The sequence below is a fragment of the Mus caroli genome, unplaced genomic scaffold, assembly GCF_978045245.1.
Source record: "Mus caroli unplaced genomic scaffold, Mus_caroli_1 scaffold_7, whole genome shotgun sequence".
Lineage (NCBI taxonomy): Eukaryota > Metazoa > Chordata > Mammalia > Rodentia > Muridae > Mus > Mus caroli.
Window position 1 is genome coordinate 30,647,053 of NW_028227262.1, and position 24,873 is coordinate 30,671,925.

Consider the following 24,873-nt stretch of genomic DNA (forward strand, 5'->3'; position numbering starts at 1 on the left):
GATGCTTAGTTCTTCCAGAAGGAAAGATACAGAAGCTAGTGGACCAATTGGGATGTTAAGTGGAGCAGAGATCTCCTCCTGTCTTCTCTCTTCCTTTCTGCACTGGGAAGAGGAAAGCCATGCACAGAGGAAAGTTGGCCCGTTTCTTTCTGCTGAGGGGGAACTGCAGAGAACTCTTGATCTACTGGAGGTTGAGGCGCTTATCTGGGTTCCGTTTCTATGCCTCCTCATAGGTGAACTGACTCCTTTATAATTGGGATAAAAGTTTTCATGTAGATAAAAGGATTCTGTCACAAATCAGGTGAGCTCCTACATGCTGGCCTCCAGGGCTTCTGTTTTCCTTGGTGTTTGACAGCAGTGACAGTGGCAGTGGGTGAGTAGCAGTGGCAAGTGGCACTGTTTGATTTAGTCTCCGTGCAGGTCTCAAAGACAGGGAGCCTTATCCCTGTATGGGCTACAGTTGCAGGCTGGCAATTCTCAGGTTGTGTCCTGGTACCCTGGAGACTTGTACTCTTCTGGTGGCCAGGGTCTGCGGGCTCTCCTGTCTGGACCCTCCCAGCCTCTATCTGTGCGCTACTCCATTGCTCTTCAGCTTCTCCTCCCTGCTATGGCCATTTGGGTGCCATCCATTGTAGGGAGCCACTGCTAGATTCTGGCATGCCTGCTTCTCACGGGGCAGCCTTCAAGAGCCACAGCTTGGGAGCCCCTCAAGAACTGGATGCACTGCCCGGGTCACTCAGGAGCAGACATTTGTGACCCCTAGAGACTGATCCTAGTGGGTGACTGGGTCATCAAGAAGGATCACCAGGTCTGTCCGCACCACAGAGCAGATTCTTGCTTCACATATTGCTGGTGGGCAAGTCCAAGGTAGTAGCTCTTCAGTAGCTAAGTGGAAACCAACCCTGGTTGCACGGAGGGCTGTTTAGGAGCCCAGGGCATTGGAAACCAGGCTCTGCCCACGGGGGCCCCTTCCAGGCCAGCAGGGACTCCCACAACCATGAAAGAGTAGGTGCTGATGGATTGCACTAAGAGGCTGGGTTGGGACTTGGAAGCGCCAGCTAGGCTGTTTGGGAGCCTAGCCTCAGAAATCCTAAGCCAAGCACTGTCTGGGTTAGCCATGGGTACCCTAGGGTGGTGCCAGGCCAGGCCACATCACAGAGGAGCCCTGAGATCCTCAGGTATGAAGTCATGGCTGGAAACTGATGCTTTTCCAGTAGTCTTTAATGCAACAATCCTCCACTCTCTGTTCTCTCTTCTTGTTGCTCCCTCAGCCTGCACGGTGAAAGTCGCCAAGGAAAGACAAGTCTTTACTGGACTTGGCTTTGCAACACCAGGGAGGTAGCACGGAGGAGCATCTCACAGCCCTCTCACTGCCTTGACCCTTAGCACTAGTCATAGCAGTCTCTCCACCCAGGGAGCACCCCCCTGTGGCCTAAGTAGAAATTGTTTTTGCAGGCCTGCAATTATCTGCTCCAAATAGCCCTCCAGGAGGGGTGACAGGCATGAGGAATGTGCAACTCCTTTGGTGATGGCACAGGATACTGCGACATAGTGTCACGATTGCTAATTGAAGGAGGAGGCCCCAGCCCACTGTGGTGATGCTTCCCCTGGTAAGGTGGCTCTGGGCTGAAATAAGAAAATTAGCTGGTACCGTTGCCTGCCTGTGGAGTCCGTTCACCTAACTGGGCTGCCTTGTCTGACCTCAGTGAGGGAGGATGTGCCTAGTCTTGCAGTGACTTGAGGTGCCAGGGAGGGTTGGTACACAGAAGAGAGCTCTTCCTTCTCAGAGGAGAAGGTGATGGGGCATGGGGGAAGGAGCTGTGTGAGGACGGACTGGGAGGAGGGGGTCGTCGATGGAGATGTAAAGTGGATAAAGAATAAATTAATAGGGGGGAAAAAAGAAAGCAAAATGTGAGCCAGTAGGTAGCATTCTTTCAGTTCCTACCTTGAAGTCTGCCCTGGTTTCCCTGGATAGTGGATCTTAACCGGTAAAATTCCCCTTTCCTTCCTTAAGGTGTTTTTGGTCAGTGTTTTATTACAGTGACAGAAAAGCAAACAGGAACAGAAATGGTACCAGGAACATGGGGTGTTGCTGTGACCATGACCATGTTGATATGTGGGGAGAGGGGGATCATGCATTTAGAATTTGGTGCGGGGGAGGGGGGGCGCTGGAGAGATGGCTCAGTAATTAAGAGCACTGATTGATCTTCCAGAGGTCCTGAGTTCAATTCCCAGTACCCACATGGTTGCTCATAACCATCTGTAATGGGATCTGATGCCTTCTTCCGGTGTGTCTGAAGACAGCTACAGAACTCACATACATAAAAAGAAATAAATATATCTTTAAAAAATAATAAGTTGATGCTGGCCGTGCTTAATCTTAATGGGCTATTGTTGTGGACGCTCTGAAGACAAGAATGTTGAGTTCCAGAGAGAAGCTTGAGAGTCCATCAAAAACTCTTCTGAGGCCATTTGTGCAACTTTTTCTTCTAATTAAGAATCTGGGTGTGAAACCTATGCTTTACTGACAATGGACGCTGGTCACTGGGGGCTGGAAAGCCTGCAGTTATTGCTAAGAGACCAGTGTCACTAAGACGAAGTCTTCTGGGGTGAGTCACTTCAGGGTCAGCACACAAAGCTATGGCCCAAGGGAGGCAAAGCTGCACCTCAAGCTGGTAGGCAAACTTGGTAATGTAGTAGAGGCTCCTTCGTGGTACTAGTTTTGAACACATGGCAGGGTCGTGGACAGCAACTGAGGCTTGGCACTGTGTGGCAGGATCACAGTCTCCTTGGAAGGATCGAGTCACCATGGATGAAGATACAGCCTCAGTTGCAGTGGGAACCCAGCACTGAAGGGGTTGTAGGGGGTTCCCATCATGTGGGAGGGTCAGGAGACCATCGGTGAAAGCACAGCCTTGGTTGCAGCGGAGACCCCAATATATTGTGGACTGTCTGGTGACCTCCAAGGGCAGTAGCAGGTGTGGATTGAAGCCGGCCTGAGACTACTAAACAAGCTGTGTGTGTTGTGATAGCAGAGCCTCACCTTGGGACTTCCCCAAGGTCTTTAGAGCCCAGAAGCTAATGAGTGAGTCCAAGACACTGGGCTCTGAGCTACAGGATTAGATGTGCATTGCTGGATGTTGGTTTCACTTTAAAATCTGATTGCAGTTCTGCTAAAATTCTTTTCTCTTGGAGTAATAAAGTATTTAACTATTTTTCTTAATTTCACATGAGCCCACGGTTAAAAGATTTTGGATCTTAAGAGAGACAGCATTTGCATGTTCTGAAAGACGGAAGGACTTTTTAAAAAGCAAGGCAGTAAGCAGCGCTCCCCCACGGTCGGTCGCTGCTTCAGTTTCTGCATCCAGCTTCCTGCCTCAGTTTCCTACTGTGGACACAGCCTGTAAACCACATAAGCCTTTCCTCCCCCAAGCTGGTTTTACTCAGTGTTGTATCAACAATACACAACAAAGTAAAGCAGCAAGAGCGAGTCCCACAGCTGTGCCTTGGGGGCCCAGTTGCCTCATCTCTTAGTCTTTGCCTCTTGACTGGAAAATGAATGTCAGGAGGCATAACATATCATCTTTAAGAGCTTATTATGAATACTAACATTGATTTGGGAAGATTTTCATCATTTTAATGGTGCTTTATACCTGACTAGTACCCAGTGGGTCCTCCTCATGTGCCTCACTCACTCCAATGTGGGTTATTAACATGTCATGGACATGTTTTGTTTTGTCGCAAGAGATCTCAACTGGAGAGAAAGCTCTGTCTACACTTCTGTCTTTTCAGCTCTGACATGTCAGCTTCGAGAGAGCAACCCATAGGCTCTGAGCTGGGAGCATCCATACACTGCAGAAGACGAATGGAGGCATGAATGGTGACCCAAGTCTTCAGAGGTCGAGGTTTGGATGATAAGGCTCATAGCAGGCTTTCATCCATGCTAGTTGAATGAATTAGTGAATGAGTAGGTGAATGAATATGGATGGATGACTATATAAAGAAAGCAGGGACAGAAGTAGAAAATTCGAGGAAGGACTTTCTTTGCTTAGCTGGTCAGTATGGCCACATCCTGCAAACATGGCAAAAGCCAATTTGCAGAGGGAGACAGAGGGTGGTGTCTTGTTCCAATGACCTGGACTGGACCTGGCCAACCTAGGGCCTCTTGCCCCTTATTTGAGTTGTCTGTACTCATACAACTTCCATTTCGGACCTGAAGATGGAGTTCCACTCCTATGGATGGGGATGAGAGCTACCCCCACCCCCACCTTCAACCCCCATACAGAGCTTCCTAGCTGATATGAGGCTCCCTGCAAGTTTCTCAAGCCCCAAGGGCAAAAGAAACATAAGCCCCTGGCTGAATGTAAACCAGCTGAATAAAACTGACAGAGCCCCAAGCAAGAGGAGAAGCAGGCAGCAGCCATCAAAGATTGATGAAGCAACTGGAACAGACAGGAATTCTTGACAGCTCCGCTTTCCCTGATTGGTCTCACTTCTCACCTTATTTGCATACACACATTTAGCCAATCAGGACCCAACTAATTTTCAACTAATGTACTTGTCCTGAAACAAAATTAAGAGAAGGAAGACTGCCTTCGAGACTCACTGGAGATGGTCTCAGCAGAGGCTCCCTGCACACCAGGCTTTTGCCTAGCCTTTCCTCTCTGCAGAAAGAGCTCACTATAGCCAGCCTCAGAAGCTAGTTGCAAAGCAGGGCGACTCATTTCTGCGTCAGCCCCTAAAATTTGGGCTGCCGATGGGAACGCCTTCCTGCTGCTGCTCCCAGCCCTGCAGACTTCTGCTGCTCCCCTTGGTGAGCTGCTTCCCAGGGTCTCGCCCTGCCAGGGAGTGCTCTCAGTTGACCCCTGAAGCACCACTCTCCTGGCTTCTGAGAACAGTAAGGGCTCTTGTCTAGCATCCCCCCGAGAGCTCAAGCCTGTTCTATTTGAACAGTCAAATCCCATGTAGCAATCTTTTAGCTGTCTAAAGCATTTAAGGCTGTTATCCCGAGCTAATAATGATGCTTGTCCTATTTGAACACGTCCCAGTGTTTGCCACGGAGGGAGGATGAGACAAGAATGTGAGTGGAGATAAGAGATGACCACCATTCAACCACTTCACTGTGGTGTCCCCAGGAGTGGTCCTGGACAGGAATGAATGAGACATGGCGGGGCGAGCCCCATGCTTCTCCGCGGATAGAGAGTGACTGACTACCACATGAGCCCTCTGTAACTGAGCATCTGATGGGTTTTTTTTATTTTCATTATGTACCCACACCTCCTCAGCTAAGGCAGTAGGAAAGATGAACCTCGCCTCCCAAGTCTGGGACTGAGCCAGTGGAAGGGCCTGGACCGGAACCAGTCTCTCATGTCTTCCCACAGCACAGCTGGTTACCACAGGGAGCGCAGCCAAAACAGGGAGTGGCAACAAACTCCTGGAGAGAGGATGGGAAAGGATGAGAAATGAGGCCCCTAGAATCTCTGGAAACCTCTCAGGGCTGGGACATTTCGATTCTATGAGCTCCTGTGGGCACCTTCTAGCTTGCTTGCCAATAGGTAATGTGATAGCTCTCAGACACCTGAGGGGACCTCAGGGCACAAGGAACTGTCTCCACATGACCCATGCCCACCCCATAGTAACATTTGGGAAAAAAATACCCATTTTTTTAACAGAGAACAGGATAAAGCAAATGAGGTCTTTTTAGTTCCTTGCTACCACAATTGGCAAGATAATAAAAGAAATTCCAAAAATCCTGTGAAAGGCAGCTTATGCTCAAGTTTGCAAAGAAAGGTGCGCAGGGTGCCAAGCTGCTGAAAGCAGAAGTTTGGGCCCTGTGCCTTCCTCACCTTGCAAAATGGTAAGACTCCTGGGCTTTGGAGGCCAGAAAGAGTCCGGAAAACCCCACTAGACCAGGAAGTTCGACTTTGGGAAGTACCTCACTGGGTTCATAGATGCAAGGCTAGATGTTCCTCCCTGTTGCCTAGGAGGGAGCGGCAGGAAGAACTGCAGCATCTTCACTGGGTAAACAGGAAAGGAAAAGTCATGGATGAGCTCCCAGCCCTGAGCCACTGCTTGAACACACACCCAAGGAAACAAGCATCACAAAAGCTGAAGCGAGAGCATCCCGGAAACGTTCAAGGACCCACAGGTAATTGACAAAGCAGAATAAGACTTTAGAAGGAGCATAATTAGTGTTCCACAGCAGTCTGTGTGCATAGAAGACAGGAAGGAAGTTACAAATAACAACCACATCTAGAGTGGAAAGGAAGGAAGTAAAAACATGCTCAGATCCAATACATAGACAGTTGTAAGGAATGAACAATACATGTGCGTGATCGCTGGAGCTATGGGGACATTCAGCCAAGTGCAGGGGCCCAAGACCAAATTAAAAACTCAGGTTTCTCTTTAGATAGTCTTGTTACATTATGACAAAAAAGTAGAAAATGAGTGTACAAAAGGACAAAAATGGAACTCAACCTCATACATCAAAAATTAACTGGAAGTTGTCTAGAATTTAAACATTAGAACTAAGACTATGGACCTCTTAGAAGAAAATGGGCGATCTTCAGCGCTGAACCTCACAGTGATTTCTTGCATTAGAAACTCAAAGGTCTTGGCCTCTTTCTACAGTGCTGGTGGGAATGTTAAAGCAGGGCAGCTAGGGTGGAAAACAGTTGTTATCATCTATCATTTCTAGTCCATGTTGATACAGACACTTGGTCACCAGCATCACCCACAGAAGCCAAAAGACAGAAACGACGCAAGTGAAGATTGACCGATATACGGGTGAGCCAGGTTCAGTAAGTCCCAGTGAGTCACTGTCTATGTAGCATGCAGAGGTTAGAAGCTATATATTACAGAGGAGGAAATTCTAGGACAGCATGAAGAGCAGCATACAGGGAGCGTTGCCTCCTGCCTGAACATGTGGGTCTGCTCTGGTGAAGGAGCAACTGAGAGTTCAGGCTCGCCCACATTGGGTTGAGCCACCACTACCACCTATGCCTTGTCTCTAGCAGCCCCTGACTGCACCGGAACAGACCAGAAAACAGAAGGGTCTGGGATGTGGCTCAGTTAGGAGAGTGCTCACCTTGCATGCATGAAGACCTGGGTTCAATCCCTATCCCCCCCCCCGCAAAAAAAAGCAGGCATGGTGGGCAGAGCCTGTAATCTCAGCACTGGGAGAGGGAATCAGAAATTCAAGGTCATCCTTAGGTACCTGGAGAGTCTGAGGCTAGCCTGGACTACACCAGAAGCATTTCTATCAGACAGAGAAAGTTCCAGTTCCTGGAAACTTGGGTAAGAATTGGTCTGAAGTTGTGTAGGTGCGATTGTCACACACATTTCTAAAAGAGGTTCTTGCGACACTGCTCTCCAGTTGAGCAGGAGTGTAGACTCCTCCTCCCACCACTGTGGACACCACCCCCGAAGAAATCCTTCCAGGGAATTTTCAGAGAAGTGCCACAGCCTGAAACCTGTTCCTGAGAACGGAGAAAACAGTTGCCTTCCCTCTTTTCACTTGTCAGCTCTGAGACGAAAGACTACACATCTTCCCACAGTCTGAAGAAAGCCATTGAGAAAAAAAGAAAAAAAGAAAATATTATGAAAACTAAGTTGAAGAAAAATTGAAAGTTGACACAAAAGACTAAAGGTTTCCTTGGCCTTACTTCAAAGTGACAAGGCACAGAAAATCAGTGGTGATGGACCCTGGGTCCCAGAAGGAAAAAACTCACTGCAAGAGCCTAACCTAGAGTAGACGATGAAGGGGCACATGGAGGCCCATCTAGTACCACAGCTAAAGGAAATGGCAAAATGCGAAGGAATGCCACAAGACCAGGATCTCCAAACAAGAGTCGTGGTCCCAACACACTTTTTGGCAAGAAGAGAATGGCCCTGCCAAATGTAGAGACTCCAGAAGTGTCAGAACCTAGACCTCAAGTGAAGGTCCAGAGAACAAGCCAGAAATGGAACTGAAGTAGAAAAGAAATCTCACTGGAGATGGGGGAAATAAAGACCCCAATACAAACTCCAAGGAAGCTTGAAGCCATCATGGAAGTCAGCATTCCCAAAGGAGGTTGGGAAGCAAAGCCACCTCACAGTGCCGGGGCAACCTCACAAAGCCACCTCACAGTGCCGGGGCAACCTCAAGTCATGGCTTCAAATGAAAGGACTCATCAAAGTCACTGGTAAAGCCGGGCTCAAAGGCTAACACCTCAAAGGCTGATCCCAACACTCAGGAGGCTGAGCTGGACCATAGCTAAGAGGTAGCCTGAGCTACGCAGGGACTTCCAGTCCAACCCAGGCTCCAGAGACAGAGTCAACAAAAATCACTGCCTTCCTCACCTGCAGACTGGGACTCAGACGAAGTGCATCGGAGAGCGCTAAGCTGGGTTTAAATATCAGTTCTGAAAGCTACAACAAAATTGCCTTGGAGGTGCACTCCTGTAATCCCTGCCCTCAAAAGGCCAACAGAGACTGTGAGTTCGAGGCAGCCTGGGTCATATAGCAAGAGGCTGTCTCAAGGTCACAAGAAAAACTTGGGTTCAGGCCTGGGTTGTAGCTCAGTACAGGGCTGGCCTCATCTGCCCAAAGCTCTCTATTTGATCCCCAGGGTCAGAAAAAACAAACTATGACTGTGACTGTTTAATAACAATAATAATAATAATAAAATTTAAAGTAAAATCCATTTTGAACTACACAACGTAATCAAATCAAGTGAGATGGCCACAGCAGATAGGATTGGCAAGGCAGGAAATGGGGTAAGAAGAGTCGGGATTTACCCTGAAACACTGTCAAACAATACACACTGTATCTAGAAAATTGAACTAACAACCCCTAAAGAAAAATTAGGTCACAAAGCAAAACAAATCAAATCCATTAAGTGGCTGCCTGCCTGCACCAAGCCTCCCAGCTATCAGCTATGTGAGTTATAATACACAAAGACAGGTGCCAATCATGACAGCAACTCAACACCACAGCTGGGGTAGAGCCATCGAAACGGGGCAGAGCCTGCCCAGACAAGATTCTAAATCATATATGTGTGTATGATATATATATACATATATGAATTCATACATATATATGAATTTTAATGGAAACTGTATAAATAAATAAAATAAATAGATTGTGTTCCTTGATGGGAGGATTAAACATGATACAAGTGTTTCCAGTTTCATCAAATTCAACATCCACTACCACCAAATAGAAGTTCCCCTGTGTAACTAACAGATGGATACGTGAAGGTGGAAACATTCAAGACTAGTAAAAGCAGTCATCAAGAGAAAAAAGCAAAGAGGTAAGAACTCAGAGACACACAAACTATGGAACAAACTGGATCACAAAGAGGAGGCAAAAACCAAAGAGCCCAAAGACAGAGAGGGGGCCTGCCAGATGCCACCTTCAGGGTGTGACAGCCATTGCAACCATGAGCACACAGCAGCTGCCTGAGCCTTAACAAGACTGGCCCTGTCCACAGTCAGATGGGGATGGGGGAGATGGCAGGACCCTCGCCCTCCAGACTGAACTGTTGGCTATGAATAGAGTCTGGGAGGGGGTGGTCAATGTCTTCTGTTGGGTACCACGGAGGAGCTCACCGGCCTCCAGTGGATAGTCTCAAACCCGTGGTCACATGGCTGGCCCTGGTTAGACTCAATGGGTGGCAAAATAAAAGTCAGGAATAGGGGAAGGAGATTTGTACAGAGGAGGAGAGGAGGTTGGCAGGGTGGGGTGGAGGTAAAGGAGAAGCAGGAGCAATCAGAATGCACTATATAAACGTACAAAACTGCCAAAGAAGAAGTTCAATTAATAATATACATAATAAACTATTATAATTGAAATGATATGGGAAAAATATATACTCACTTTGAAAGAGAACAGTGTCCTGAAACCAGCCTGTACATTTAAAAGTTTCTTAAAAATTGAAGGTGCCCAGGAGTAGCGGCACACACTTTTAATCCCAGCCCAGCACTCTGGAGGCTGGGATTAAAAGTGAAGAGAAGCCGGGCGTGGTGGTGCACGCCTTTAATCCCAGCACTCGGGAGGCAGAGGCAGGCGGATTTCTGAGTTCGAGGCCAGCCTGGTCTACAAAGTGAGTTCCAGGACAGCCAGGGCTATACAGAGAAACCCTGTCTCGAAAAAACCAAAAAAAATAAAAAAATAAAAAAATAAAAAAATAAAAAAATAAAAAAAAAAGTGAAGAGAAGCATTTTATGGAACTGGGGGTGGATTCTTAGAGAAAATGTGAGGACAGAATTTGTAATGGATATGATCAAGACACCAGTGGATTTCTGAGTATTTAAGCCAGCCAGATATACAATGTGAATTATAAACTAGCTAGGGGGGCATAGTGAGACCCTGTCTCAAAAACATGGACAAAATGGCCTGTTTAAGAACTGGGAGGCACTGCTCAGTTATTTGTATGCGTGAAACCTGAGTACAGTCCTCAGAACTAAAAAAAGTCTGCACTGACTGACTACATTTGTAATACCATAAATAAACAGCTATCTTGCAGCACTAAAAAATTCAATGTGTCCACCAAAACTATGGCAAATTGGAGCTGGAGAGATGGGTCAGAGGTTAAGAAGACTGGCTTCTATCACAGAGGACCCTGGTTCAATTCCCAGCACCCACATGGCAGCCCACAAACATCTGTAATTAGTTCCAGGAGATCTGGTAACCTCTTCTTGCCTTCAGAGGTATCAGGTATGTAGATGGTACAGAGACATACATGCAGGCAAAACATGTACACAGATCAAATAGATAAATTAGTCTATGGCTATTGTGAGGAGCACTGTTAGCCCAACTAGCTTAACTCTCTCTCTCTCTCTCTCTCTCTCTCTCTCTCTCTCTCTCTCTCTCTCTCTCTCTCTCTCCCCCCTCGTGGCTTTATCAGACAGCCTTGGTTTTTCTTGGGCCTCATCTCTCTCCTTCTGTATTGACCTCCCTCCCCATTTTTCCATTTCCCACCTCTCATATCATCGTGTATTGCTATTCCCTTCTCAGCCCCCAACTCCCCCCAGCTCCCACCTCACCCCCACTTATGGTCCCTTTATATTTTCCTGGTTTCTGTGGTCACTCCATACTATACACTCACAACGGAGGATTTGCAGCTGAGCGGGAACATGTGGCTTTTGTCCTTTTGGGTCTGTGTTACCTCACACAGTTCCATCCACTTACCTGCCCATTTCAGAGTTTGGTTCCCCTACAGCCAAATGGTGTTCGATAGAGTGCACGTAGCACATTTCCACTGTCCACTCACCTGCTGAAGGATATTTAGAGTGTTTCCGTGTCTTGGCTATTGTGAATAGAGCAGCTATGACCACGGCTGAGCAAGTGTCTGTGGAGTAGGATGTGGAGTCCTTTTGGGCACGTGACAAGGAATGGTCTAGGTGGGTCTTATGTAGATATATTCTTTGAGGATTCTCCATGTTGATTATCAGAGTGACTGCACCAGTTTAAACCCCCAACAGTGAGCGAGGCTCCTTCCTCACAGGGGGCGAGGCCCCTTCCTCACAGTCTCAGCTGCATCGCTTGCCAGTTGTTCTATTGACCTTAGCCGTTCTGACCAGGATGAGATGACCTCTCAAAACCTTTTTCATTTCCATTTCCCTAATTATGACAAACAGATGAATTCTTTTTGAGGTATTTCTTAACCATCTTTATTTACTCTATTGAAAATTGGTTTAGATTCCCTATCCTATTTATTAATTGGGTCATTTGACTCTTTAACACATAAACATTCTCCCTCCCCCTCTCCTTCCCCCTCCCCCTCCCCCTCCCCTTCTCCCTCCCCCTCCCCCTCCCTTTCTCTGTTGATATTAACCCTCTGTCATATGTCCAGCTGCCAAGGACTCTCTCCTATTCCGCTGGCTGTCTTCCCCACACAGCTGACCTTGACCATTCCCTTAGCTGTACAGAAGCTTTTGAGGTTTTTGAAGTCCCGGTTGTCAATCACTGACCTTAATTCTCTGGCAAAGTCCTGTTCAGAAGGTCCCCCGTACCAGGCATGACAAACCTCCTTTCTAGTGGTTGGTCAGGGTAATTCAAGGCCTTCCCAAAACAATATAGACGCTACCTCTGGGAAGCTTGGTTGGTGGCGTACTGCTGAAGGTACCACACACTTGGTCCACAGGTCTCGGATGATTTAAGGTGGATCTAACCTGAAAGCCTCTTTCCCGTGGTCTAGTTTCTATGGTACCAGAAAATACTAGGCAAGTTACCAAGGGAGTACTTAAACAGTTCAGTCCAGCCAGAATCCCTACAAACCCCAGCAATGACCAGCATGACAAGGTATCCATAAAGCGATGTGACACTCACATGTCAGCGGTACTCAACAGCTGTCTAATACAACTTAAAGGCATACTCAACAGGAGAGAAATCAGGCCTGGATTTTTAAAATTTGTATTTCCCTAATTGCAAGAATGATGACCACTTTTTTGAGTTAATTCTTAACCATTTTTATTTATTCTTTTCAGATCTCTGTTTATATTCCCTAGCTCGTTTAGATTCCCTAGCTCCCCGGGGCTAGTGTAGTCATTGGGCCTTAGAAAAGAATCTACCACTGCCACTTCGCTGCGGCAGCTAAGTGTAAGGGTGTAATTCATTCTTAATCTTGTCCTTACGCCCACAGATAAGTACAGCTCCCACCCCTCATCAAAGAAGCCTGTCTTTGCAACAAATGGAGTCCTCCACAGCAAACCACAGCCGGACACAATACAGAGATCAATGGGTCATTAGGAGCCCAGTCCTAATAGATGCCTCTGTAGATTACAGCTCCTGCATCTGTGGTTCAAGGAATATTGTTGTGGGTCAGGAGCCTGAAAGACTGTAAAAGTCAGAATACCAGGAAGTCTGCTGTGAAACAAGCTTTCGTGGAAATGGTTGCATAAGTAAGACTGGAAGAGAAAATTTCTCACAGGGTCCCACTCCTAGACAAAGAGTTACAAGCGACTAATGACTTCTGGGAGGAGAGTTAAGCTCTCCCAGGGACCAGCCCCCTTACTGGTTGTCCAGTGCATACTGGTCAGCCCTGACACAATATACACACTAACAACAAAACATACTCATAGTTATATGTGTGTATGTGTTTGTGTGTGTGTGTGCACGCATATACATATGGACACATGTAACAAAAATAATTAAGAAAAAGAGACTATCAAGAGTGGAAGAAACATGGGTAGAATTGAAGAGAGGAAAAGGAGAGGTGATTCTATTTCAATTAAAAACATATTTTTTAAAAAGAAACAGCCTGAGACAATGCCGGGGCCTAGCAAACACAGAAGTGGATGCTCACAGTCAGCTATTGGATGGATCACAGGGCCCCCAATGGAGGAGCTAGAGAAAGTACCCAAGGAGCTAAAGGGAACTGCAACCCCATAGGTGGATCATTATTATGAACTAACCAGTACCCCAGAGCTCTTGACTCTAGCTGCATTTGTATCAAAAGATGGCCTAGTCGGCCATCACTGGAAAGAGAGGCCCATTGGACTTGCCAACTTTATATGCCCCAGTACAGGGGAATGCCAGGGACAAGGGGTGGGGGTGGGTGGGTGAGGGACTGGGGGGGGGAGTGTATTGGGGACTTTTTGGATAGCATTGGAAATGTAATTGAGGAAAATACCTAATTAAAAAAAAATAAAATAAAATATGAAAAAAAAAGAAAGAAACAACCAAGCTGGGCGTGGTGGCGCACACCTTTAATCCCAGCACTCGGGAGGCAGAGTGGGGCGGATTTCTGAGTTCGAGGCCAGCCTGGTCTACAGAGTGAGTTCCAGGACAGCCAGGGCTATACAGAGAAACCCTGTCTCAAAAAACAAAAACAAAAAAACAAAAAAAAAAAAAAAGAAGAAGAAGAAACAACCAATTAAAGTTTTACAAGACTATGGCAAGCTAGGCCTAGTGGCCCACACTTTAAACCCCAGCACTTGGGGGATGGAGGCAGGTGGATCTCTGTGAGGTTGATGCCAACGTGGTCTACATAGTGAGTTCCAGGACAGAAAGGGATATGTAAAGACTGTCTCAGCCGGGCAGTGGTGGCACATGCCTTTAATCCCAGCACTTGGGAGGCAGAGGTAGGCAGATTTCTGAGTTCGAGGCCAGCCTGGTCTACAGAGTGAGTTCCAGGACAGCCAGGGCTACACAGAGAAACCCTGTCTCAATAAAGAAAAGAAAAAAAGAAAAAAAGACTCTGTCTCAAAAACAAACAACAACAACAAAAATCTATGGCAATTTTAAGGTAAGCTATAAAGTGTAAAATTAAAGAAAGGATGTTTAAATGTATTTGTAAGTGAAGAGACTGTAATTGAGGTAGAAAGGCCAGCATTGTGAGATGTAATGATGCTGTCTTGACTAAGGTTGCTGGGAGATCTGGATTGTCTCTGTAGAAGAGTGAGACTCCATCTATACCTGACAGCCTCCAAAAAAACAGTTTAAAACATACTGGACTGTTAGAGACAGACCTGAAGACCGGAAGCCACTAGAGCAGCACAAAGGTAGAATGGTAGGTAAGAACTTTTTGAAAGACTCAATAACACAAGAAGTAATTCCAAGAATCAACAAATGAGATGACATGAATTTGAAAGTCTTCTGCACAGCAAATAATAATAACAATAATAATAATAATAATCACTGAAATGATTATAGAATGAGAAACTAATCTTTGCTAGCTACATATCAGGGACGGCATTTATATTATATATATATATATATATATATATATATATATATATATACTGCAAAATGTAAGTAAGTACCCTCAAAAACTATCATCCGATCAATAAATGGCCTTGTAAAGTGGATACACAACTCTTCAAAGTACAAATGACGGGCACACACTTGGGAAGGTGTTCAGTGTGATCAGCCATCCAGGAAATGCAAACTAAAGCTGCTTCAGCATCCCATCTCACACCGCTCAAAATGACTGTCCTCAAGACCACAGATGGCAACGAGTGCCAAAGAAGACACAGAAGAAAGGGAGTCCTCACTCACTGTGACTGGGAGAAATGCAAAAGTCTGCTCCTCTTCTGTTGTTGTGATAAAATACTCCAACAAAACCAGCTTTGGGAAGGGAGGGGTGTTTTAGCTCACAGTACAATCAAACCATCACCCATCATGGGGAAGTCAAGGCACGTGGAATCAGGTGGCCACATTATGGCTGAGATCAGAAGTCAGTGATGAATGAACACAACTGCCCATCCCCAGAATTCCCTGCCCAGGGATGGTCTTGCCCTCAATTCACATGGCTCATCACATCTCAGCCACAGCAGCTGGGACTGGTCCGAGGATCCAAGGAGAGAACTAACTCCATCAAGTTGTCTTCAGACTTCCACACAAACCCCACAGCACCCAAACCTAAACACACACATACACGCACAGAGAGAGAGAGAGAGAGAGAGAGAGAGAGAGAGAGAGAGAGAGAGAGAGAGAGAGAGAGAGAGAGAGTAATATAAAGTTTTACAACAGGGCGAGCTTGAAAAATGGTTGAGTGGTTATGAACACTGGCTGCTCTTGCAGAGGACCCAAGTTTGATTCCCAACATCTACATGGTGGCTCATAACCATCAGTAACTCCAGCTCCAGAGAATCTGATGCCCTCTTCTAGCATAGATGGGCAGTGAACACACACACACACACACTTAAAAATGAATAAAATTTAAAAAATATAAGATAGGTCTTCCTACATCAGTGAATTGAGTTAATCCCCATAGGCTTGCCAGAGGCCCATCTCCCAAGTGAGTCTAGATTCTGTCAAGTGGAGAACACTAACCATCACACGCAGCCACTATAGAACTCTGTATGGATGTGCCTCAAAAAAACTAAAAATAGAACGATCGCCACATGATGATCAGTTCCCTCATCATGTGGCAATCCAGTGCATACCTGGAGAACTTAAGTCAACATACCACAGAGATGGTCCCAGAGCCATGTTTACTATAATACTACTCACAATAACGAAGAAACAGAACAAGGGTAGCCATCCAGCAATGGGTGAATGTATAAAGAAAATGTGATCCATAAGCACAAGGGGGTTTTATTCAACTGTTGGGTGGAATTTAAAAGGAGACCAAACGAGCGAGGGAAGAGCGATGGGAGAAAGGCAAGGAGAACATAGAATGTAGTAGAGGATATCCCAGTGCGAGGGACTATTTGGGGAAAGGACAGGGAAAGCAAGGGGGAGCAGGAGGGTGGGGACAGTAAGAGTCAAGTATACAGGGGCTGAGAGATGGCTCCGCAATTACAAGCATCGGCTCCTCTCCAGAGGGTTGGGGCTCAAGTCTCAGTACCCACATGGCAGCCTACAATCATCTGTAACTCCAGTCTCAGAGGATCTTATGCCCTCTTCTGCCTCTGCAGGCACCAGGCACACATGTGGTGCACAGATATACATGCAGGCAAAACACCTAACACATCAAATTTAAAAATTAAAGAAGTACAGTGATATATTTATGAGGCCACCATAATGAAACTCATTACTTTGAATGCTAACTTCAAATTTTACAGTAAGAAAAGGGAAGTCACGGGGAGGCCACACAGGAGCACTTGTCAGACAAAGTGCACCCTGACATGCCAGTGAGGAAAACCAACAGCTCAGTGGAGAACAGGTGACTTCGAGAAGAATTCCCGACACTGAGCCACTAAAACATGGGCAACGACAACATACAAAGAAAGTGTTGACCTGTCAGTGGATGCACACTAGTGAGGATATAGTCGGGGCAGAGTTTGAAGGAAAACTGAGCATAGCTATTAAAATCAAAGTGTACAAACCCTAGACCAAGAGTTCTCACCTCTTACACAGAGGTACAAAGGATGCTCCTTTTAGAACTGTCTGTAATCACAACGTGAATATATAAGATAAAATAACCCCTATGCCTATTAACATGGAAAAGTGCAAATGAATGATCAGTATTCGTCTCCTTAGGAATGAAGTTGCCCTATATGTACTAAGATAGAAAGCTCCTCCCTGATTATATTAAGCAGGGAGAGCATATTGCAGAAGCGTGGATATGTAGGACACCATTTGTGTTAACTCACACATGAAGCCCAAAATATGCAAAAGCAAATTAAACAGAAAGCCATCAAGAAGGAGGTACACTCCCACCTGACCCCCTCAGGGAGGGCCTTGTCCCCTTCATGCTCAGTCAAGGGGCAGGTGGCCATGCAGCAGGGCTTCTGCAGCTATTCAAGTTCCTCCCTTTAATTAACAGATGTTCCTGTATTAGCGATGCAATTTGTTCATGGCCAAGTGAAAGCAGAAAGGATTCGATTTGGTTTGGAGCCAAGGATAAACATACACTTGAAAGCGTGGGGAACTGATGAAGTCCTGAGTGGATGCCTGTTGTTGGTATGAGCTCAGCCATGTTAAGAATTCTAATGCCTCAGACCTATGGGGTTAGCACGGTCTTCCCCAAGTCCAAGCACGGATACTTCCAGCGTGTGCAGGAAGTATCAGTCCCAGTGTCCAAGTGCACATCTCCAAGATGGCTACAGCCTGAGACTGCTTCCCTACCAAGAGTCGCTCACTGGCCTCCTCATCCGGCCATATATAATAATGTACTGAGTCTCCAGTCCAGGCTGCTGCTGCTGCTGCTGCTGCTGCTGCTGTTCCATCTGAGCACATGGCTCACTGGCCCCAGCTTTATATCACCTGTGTCTGTCTTTTCTTCATTCCCTGTCACCTCAGTCTTGTCACGACCAAAGCCATGCAGGTTGTAACATCAAAGCACCTCCCATGCCTTGGTGTGTCACATGGGGTCCTGGGATATGTTCCCAGGCCATAAACTCCCCAGGAAGCATTGAAATGAGTCAGCTGAAGTGTTCTGTCTGCTCTCAGGAGCCACTTTGTCCTGGAGCTTAAGAATTGGTCACTTTGGGGCTGGTGAGATGGCTCAGCGGTTAAGAGCACCCGACTGCTCTTCCAAAGGTCAGGAGTTCAATTCCCAGCAACCACATGGTGGCTCACAACCATCCATAACGAGATCTGACTCCCTCTTCTGGTCTGTCTGAGGACAGCTACAGTGTACTTACATATAATAAATAAAATAAATAAAAAAAAAAACAAAAACAAAAACAAAAAAAAAACCTACAAAAAAAAAAAAAAAAAAAAAGAATTGGTCACTTTGTCTTTCCCCAAAGATGTGTTTCACTTTCTTAATATCAGCAGGGGGGGTAGGTGTGGGGCATGGGGGATGGGAGGTGTCTACTTTATATCTTTGCTTGATTGTGGTGTGTGTGTGGGGGGGGTAATTTTATTGTGTTTTGAGGCAGGGTCTCACAGTGCAGCCCGACCTGGTCTTGAACCCATGACCCTCTTGACCCAGCTACCACACCCAGCCTGATGCTTACTTCCTAACTCTGAGACATTGGTGTCCGCGTCTTTGCACACGATGCTATGTGCAGGAGTGTGGAGTAAGGCTCCACTGTGGAGCCTACCCTGGGGTCTCCTGACTCTTCCCACCCCTCAGGAGGGCCAGATGCCATGCTTTCCTGACCTCTGTGGGACCAGGAAGGGTCAGCAGAATATTCCCAAGACTTCTTAGTACTCTTGCTCTACTCTCGCTTCCTCACTGTCCTGGGGGGGGGGGGGGTCTGCCGAGGAAAATGTCGAGGCTCTTAGGTCAAGGAAGGACAAGTCCGTCAAAGGCATCCCTCAGGACTCTCCACATAGCTGTGGAGAGCTGCATGCTCCTTCCTGAAACACGAGTGTGAAACATTCAGTCAGGACCCAATGTCCAGTGTGTAGAGAATCCGGGGGTCAGGAAGAGCCTTCTTGCCCCCCTGTTGTGTAATGAAGGCAGGTCACCCCAATTTCACAGAAGCTCAGATGAGTCAGATCCTCAGGGACAGAAAGTCATGAAATGCAGAGGCAGGGTTTGAACTTAAGACCTGCGGCTACCCTGAGACACATGAAAAGTGCTTACCATCCCCTATGACATCCTGAGGGCCCAGCACACTTCTCCCTGCGTAGAGTCAGGAAGTGATGCTATCGGGGCCATGGGATGAACCCCAAGCTGTGTTACAGGGACTTGATTAGAACTGTCGTAGTCCCCTTCTGCTCATGATCTTGCATCAGACCTTCCCCTACCCCCACTGAAGCCACCCTACCTTCTTGATGGACCCAGGGTCTCTGAGAGCCTCCAGAGATACAGCTCTGTGATATCCCCAGAAGGAGCGTTGATTACTATGAAATGGCCAGATCACTTTGCTTCCAACTACTCAGGAATGGATGAGTGTTCCCCTGGTCCCTGAGCTGTGTCTAAGCCTTCATAATGGGTGATTTTTTTATCCAAGAATGGCCTGCTCTGAAGTACACAGTAGATCTGTGTTGCTGCCATTCTCCTAGCAGCCCCTCCCCATCAGGATCAACATCGTACCCACACAGACGGTGATGATAAGGTTGCTTTAGCCAAAGACACAAGATGGCCTCTTCCTCCTCTGAGCAGAATGTGAAGAAATAAGGTGATGTCACCCATTGGTCTCCAACCTTTCCCACAAGCCCCGTTGGCCCTGGGTGTGGCCTGCATCTCCACCTTGAGCCTCTGATACTGCAGACTTGGGCAGAGCTGAGACTGTTCCAGTCTCCTGAGACATGGACATGTGGGCAGAGATCATTCCTGCAGGCCAGAAGCTGCTGAAGTGCAGGGCATTTGTTCCATCAGCAAGCCTTGGCTGAATTGTGTGAGTACAAGGCTCCTTCCACCTCTGCTTAAGGGATGGGATGCGTATTGTGCTTCCGTGAGAGCAATTAGAAAACACAAGCCCGGGCTGGTGAGATGGCTCAGCGGTTAAGAGCACTGACTGCTGCTCTTCCAGAGGTCCTGAGTTCAAATCCCAGCAACCACGTGGTGGCTCACAACCATCTGTAATGGGGATCTGATGCCCTTTTCTGGTGTGTCTGAAGACAGCTGCCGTGTACTCCTATAAATTATAAGTAAATAAATAAATAAATAAATCTTTAAAAACAACAACAACAAAAAGAAAGCACAAGCCCAAGGCGGGGTTGGGGGCTTTTAATCCCAGCAATGGCAGGCAGAGTTGAGGTCAGCCTGGTCTACAGAGTCAGCTACAGAGAGCAGAAGAAACCTTGTCTCAAAAAACTGAGGGGGGGGGAGGGAGAGAAGGGGAGGAAGAGAGGAACGGGGACAGGGACAGAGACAGAGACAGAGAGGGGGAGAGAAAGCACCCAAGCCCCAAGGTGCAGCAGAGTCAGGGCGATAAGACCTTCGGGAGTGGGAGGAGAAAGGCCATGATCTGGGGATGATGCAGTGCAGGGGTGGTGAGGAAAAGATGCTGGGATGTCAGGCCAAGAGGCTCAGACCCTATGACTCCATCACCCTCTAGCAAGAGGAAGATAATCAGCACATCTGGAGACCTCCAAAGAGTTAGCTGATGGAAGTGGGCTTCTTGGCTGTTTCCAACAAATTCAGTTGCTGGCCTCCTCTTCTGGGCTGTTAGATACAGATGAGATTGTTCAGGCACCCATTGGGGAAGGTGGAAGCTGAGGGTGCTATTTGGACATGAACTAGGAGCCTGCTTTCTAGTCCGAGGCTGAGGCTGGACACAATGATCAGGGACAAGTGCAATAGGTGGGGGCGACACAGGGCCACTTAAAGAGTTCTGTCCCTTGTCTCGGGCTCTTTCACAGGAGCAACTGGGTGAGGCCAGGTTGTGCTTGGTGCTCGGTAGAAGAGTTGATCTGTGTTCTTGATCTGGAGGGGAGACTGCATCTCTGGTGCAGGGAGGGGTAGAGGGCATTAGGGCTGGCTCTGCAGCAGCATCCTGTATTCTGTTTAGCATTGACAACAGTGACTCCAAGAAAGAATCCTTCCCTTGAAGACATGGGGCAACCCCCATGGGAGACATTTATCTCAGCCAATGTGAAGCCCAGACACAGAGATCTGAATGGAAGGAAGTCTGATGAGCCCCTTGCTAATTTCATGGCTGACTTAACCCCCTGTGATTGTGCACTCCGAAGCCCTTCCTTCCCCAGCCTTTCTCCTCTGTCTTTATTCCAAAGGTTCGACTCTTGCCAATAAGTTCAAGGATACACATAAAGGCTCCCTCCTTTATGAGAACAAGTTTATTTTTGTTGTCATGGCAGACACTAGAGAGAAGAGAATGATGAGGAAGCAGTGGGGCCAGGCTGGGCTGTGTGCAGTTTGTGTATTGTCTCCAGATTCTCTCAAGAACTGGTGAGGCACATCTGTCCAGAATGAGAAGTTCATGGGCACAGCCAGGCATCTGGAATAAGGCCTGGCACACACAGGAGGCAGTCAGTAAATCTCTTTAAAGGAACAGCTCTATCACTTACACTGTACTTATTTTTTAAGAGATGGAGGTTTCAGGCTACTGAGATGGCTTAGTAGGTAAAGGCATTTGCCACCATAAGTTTGGTCCCAGGAGATGGAAAGGGAGATCTGACCCCAGCTGTTCCCTGGGGCTAGAGACATGACTCAGCAGGTAAGAGCACTTGTTGTTCTTACAGAAAACTTAGGTTCAGTTCCCAGAATCCACATTGTGGTTCACAACCATCCATAACTCCAGTTCTAGGAGATCCAACATCTCTTCTGATCTCTATAAACATCAGGCAAATGTACATACACATACAAATATGCAGGTAAATTCAAGCACATGAATGATCAATAAATAAATGTAATAATTTTAAAGAATGATGTGAAATCAGCAATTTCACTCGTGATACTCCAAGTAATCTGGTTTTGTAACAAGGACAACAGCAGTGGATGTTCTACGACATGGAGGTGAAATCTCACAGGGTCCCACACCAATCTAAAGAACTACAATTAACTAAGAAATGTTGACAGCAGGAGAAGTAGTCTCCTCGCAATCCATATTTTACTGGAAAACAAAACAAAACAAAAAGAAACAAAAACAAAAATCAAACAAACGGTGTGCTGCCGGAAGAAAGGTAAAGCCGGGTCACCTCTGAGGAGCCGGTGACGGGTTGGCGTGCGAGTAACGGTGCGGAGATGTGGTTCGAGATTCTCCCTGGCCTCGCCATTATGGGGGTGTGCTTGGTCATCCCCGGGGTGTCCACTGCGTACATCCACAAATTCACCAACGGGGACAAGGAAAAACGAGTTGCTCGTGTTCAGTACCAGTGGTATCTGATGGAACGCGATAGACGTATCTCTGGAGTCAATCGCTACTATGTGTCCAAGGGCCTGGAAAACATTGACTAAGGAAGCATTTTCCTGGCTGATGAAAAAAATTACTCAGCTATGGTCATCTGTTCCTGTTAGAAGGCTATGCAGCGTATTATATACTATGCGCATGTTATGAAATGCATAATAAAAAAATTTAAAAAAAATCAAACAAACAAAAGCAAAAAAAACAAAATACAATAAAAACCAGCGTCATTTGCCACCCACAGCAGAGTTCCTGCAATAGAATATATTCAGATAGTAGAGAGATTTCGATGTTGAACATAAATGTGCCCATGCAGGCCATAACTATCTTGGCCTCCAATCATCCTTCTGTCTGTTTCTCAAGCACCTGTGAATTCGGATGCATAAGCCACCCTGAGGCTTGTGGGACCAGGAGTTGAGTCCATGAGCCACCCTGAGGCTTGTGGGACCAGGAGTTGAGTCCAAGTTCATCCAGCCCATAGGAGACCCAATAGGAGTGAGAACGTCTCTCAAACGCACATGCTCTGAGCCCTATAGAATATACTAAGTCATTAAGATAGCCATCTAGGGGCTAGAAAGATAGCTCAGCCATCAAGAGCACATGCTGTTCTTGCAGAGGACCAAGGTTCAACTTCCACTACCTTCACAATGGCTCACACCCATCCTGTACTCGGACCTCTGTGGACACCAAGCAAGTACACAGTGCACATACAGACATGTAGGCAAAACATTCACATAAACTCAGATGAATGAACCTAACTTTAAAACCTTTAAAAGAAAACAATTGCCAACGAAGCATTTGTGCCTCTGAGAATGCCACTCTGTCACTTACCTGCCCTTGAACACGTTGTTTCTGAGAAAGCCTGTGCACATTCCAGTGGTCCGGCCAACCTTGTCTGAATAGAATTGGTTGAAGACTTACAAACAAAAGTAGGTTTGGGGTAGTAGTGAGAGAAGATGACCACCCACCTCCCATACCCCAAGGCAGGAGGAAGGTGTTCCCCAAACCCATCAGGTGGCTCACAGATGCCTCTGGCCTCAACTGGTACCTACAGTCCCATGCACATGCCCACACAGAGACACATGCATTTTGAAAAATCCAGCTCAGGCTAAGGGAGGCACCAGGCTCCCTCTAGTGACCCAGCCCACTTATCTCCTACAACCTAGGCAGGTTACATGCCCCCTACTCTCTCCAGACCCTTGCAGCCCCAAAACCTGACTCATAAGGAAAGTCAGCTGTGTCCTACAAGGAATGCTCCAAGCCATCACCTGCTTGGTGTCCCACAACTCCCATGGGTCATGAGTATGAATAGAGGCAAGTGGATCTCTATGAGTTTGAAGTCAGCCTGGTTTACATAGTGAGTTCCAGGCCACCAGGACTAGTGAGACCCTGTCCCAGAGAGAGGTGAGGAAGGGAGAGGGAAATAGAGGGGAAACTTAGAAGGGTTTTACTCACCAAAAGAAGTCAATCTGAAAGGGTACCTGCATGATTTCAAGTACATAGCATTCTTTAAAAAAAGGCAAAAATCTGGAGACAGAAAAAAGACCAGCAGGGGGTGGTCAGATGGCTTGGTGGGTAAGAGTACTGACTGCTCTTCCAAAGGTCCTGAGTTCAAATCCCAGCAACCACATGGTGGTGGCTCACAACCACCCATAATGAAATCTGATGCCCTCTTCTGGCACATCTGAAGACAGCTACAGTGTACTTAATGTATAATAATAAATAAATCTTTAAAAGAAAGAAAGATATAATAAATAAATAAATCTTAAAAAAAAAAGGGGGGGCTGGTGAGATGGCTCAGTGGGTAAGAGCACCCGATTGCTCTTCCGAAGGTCCAGAGTTCAAATCCCAGCAACCACATGGTGGCTCACAACCATCCGTAACGAGATCTGACGCCCTCTTCTGGAGTGTCTGAAGACAGCTACAGTGTACTTACATATAATAAATAAATAAATCTTAAAAAAAAAGAAAGAAAGAAAGAAAGAAAGAAAGAAAGAAAGAAAGAAAGAAAGAAAGAAAGAAAAAAGACCAGCAATTGCCAGAGATTGGGAGAAGTGGGGGACAAATAGGCAAAACATAGCTATGAAAATATGCTGTGATATGGATAGATACCATAATAAACAAGCCCAAACCCCCTGAACACACAATGTCACAATGTTCCCTAATGCAAACTTTAGCCTGTGTGATAATTAGGTATCAATGTAGGACTATCAGTTGTAATGACTATTCCCTCTTAGTGGGGCTTTTAATGGAAAAAGACAGTGTTCAGGGAGTATACAGGAAAATCTCTGTGCCTTCTGAACCTATGAACACAGAGAAACTCTGTCTTGAAAAACCAAAAAAAAAAAAAAAAAAAAAAAAAAAGAGCTTAAGTTAGAGGCAACAATTGGAAATCCATGAGAAGAATCCAAGAGGCTTACAGAGTTCCTCAGAAAACAGAGCTGGAGGGACTTGTTAGGAGGGAGAAGGACCACCCCTAAGGAAGGGCCATACAATGTAGAGTCCCTGTACAATGTAGAGTCCCTGTAATGCTGTCTTCAATTCTTGTCTTAGTTAGGGTTTTATTGCTGTGAAGAGACACCATGACCAAGGCAAAGCTTAAAAAAGAAAACATTTCACTGGGGCTGGCTTACAGTTTCAGAGGTTCAAGCCATTATCATGGCGGGAAACATGGCAGTGTTCAGGCAGACATGATGCTGGAGGAGCTCTACATCTTGATTGGCAGGCAGCCAGAGGG

The 24,873-nt window shown here is 46.6% G+C and overlaps 1 pseudogene; it reads left to right on the forward strand.

Moving 5' to 3' along the window:
• The first annotated feature begins 21,909 nt into the window (after positions 1-21,909).
• Positions 21,910-22,311, forward strand: LOC147003847 (NADH dehydrogenase [ubiquinone] 1 alpha subcomplex subunit 1 pseudogene; annotated as a pseudogene).
• The last annotated feature ends 2,562 nt before the right edge of the window (positions 22,312-24,873 follow it).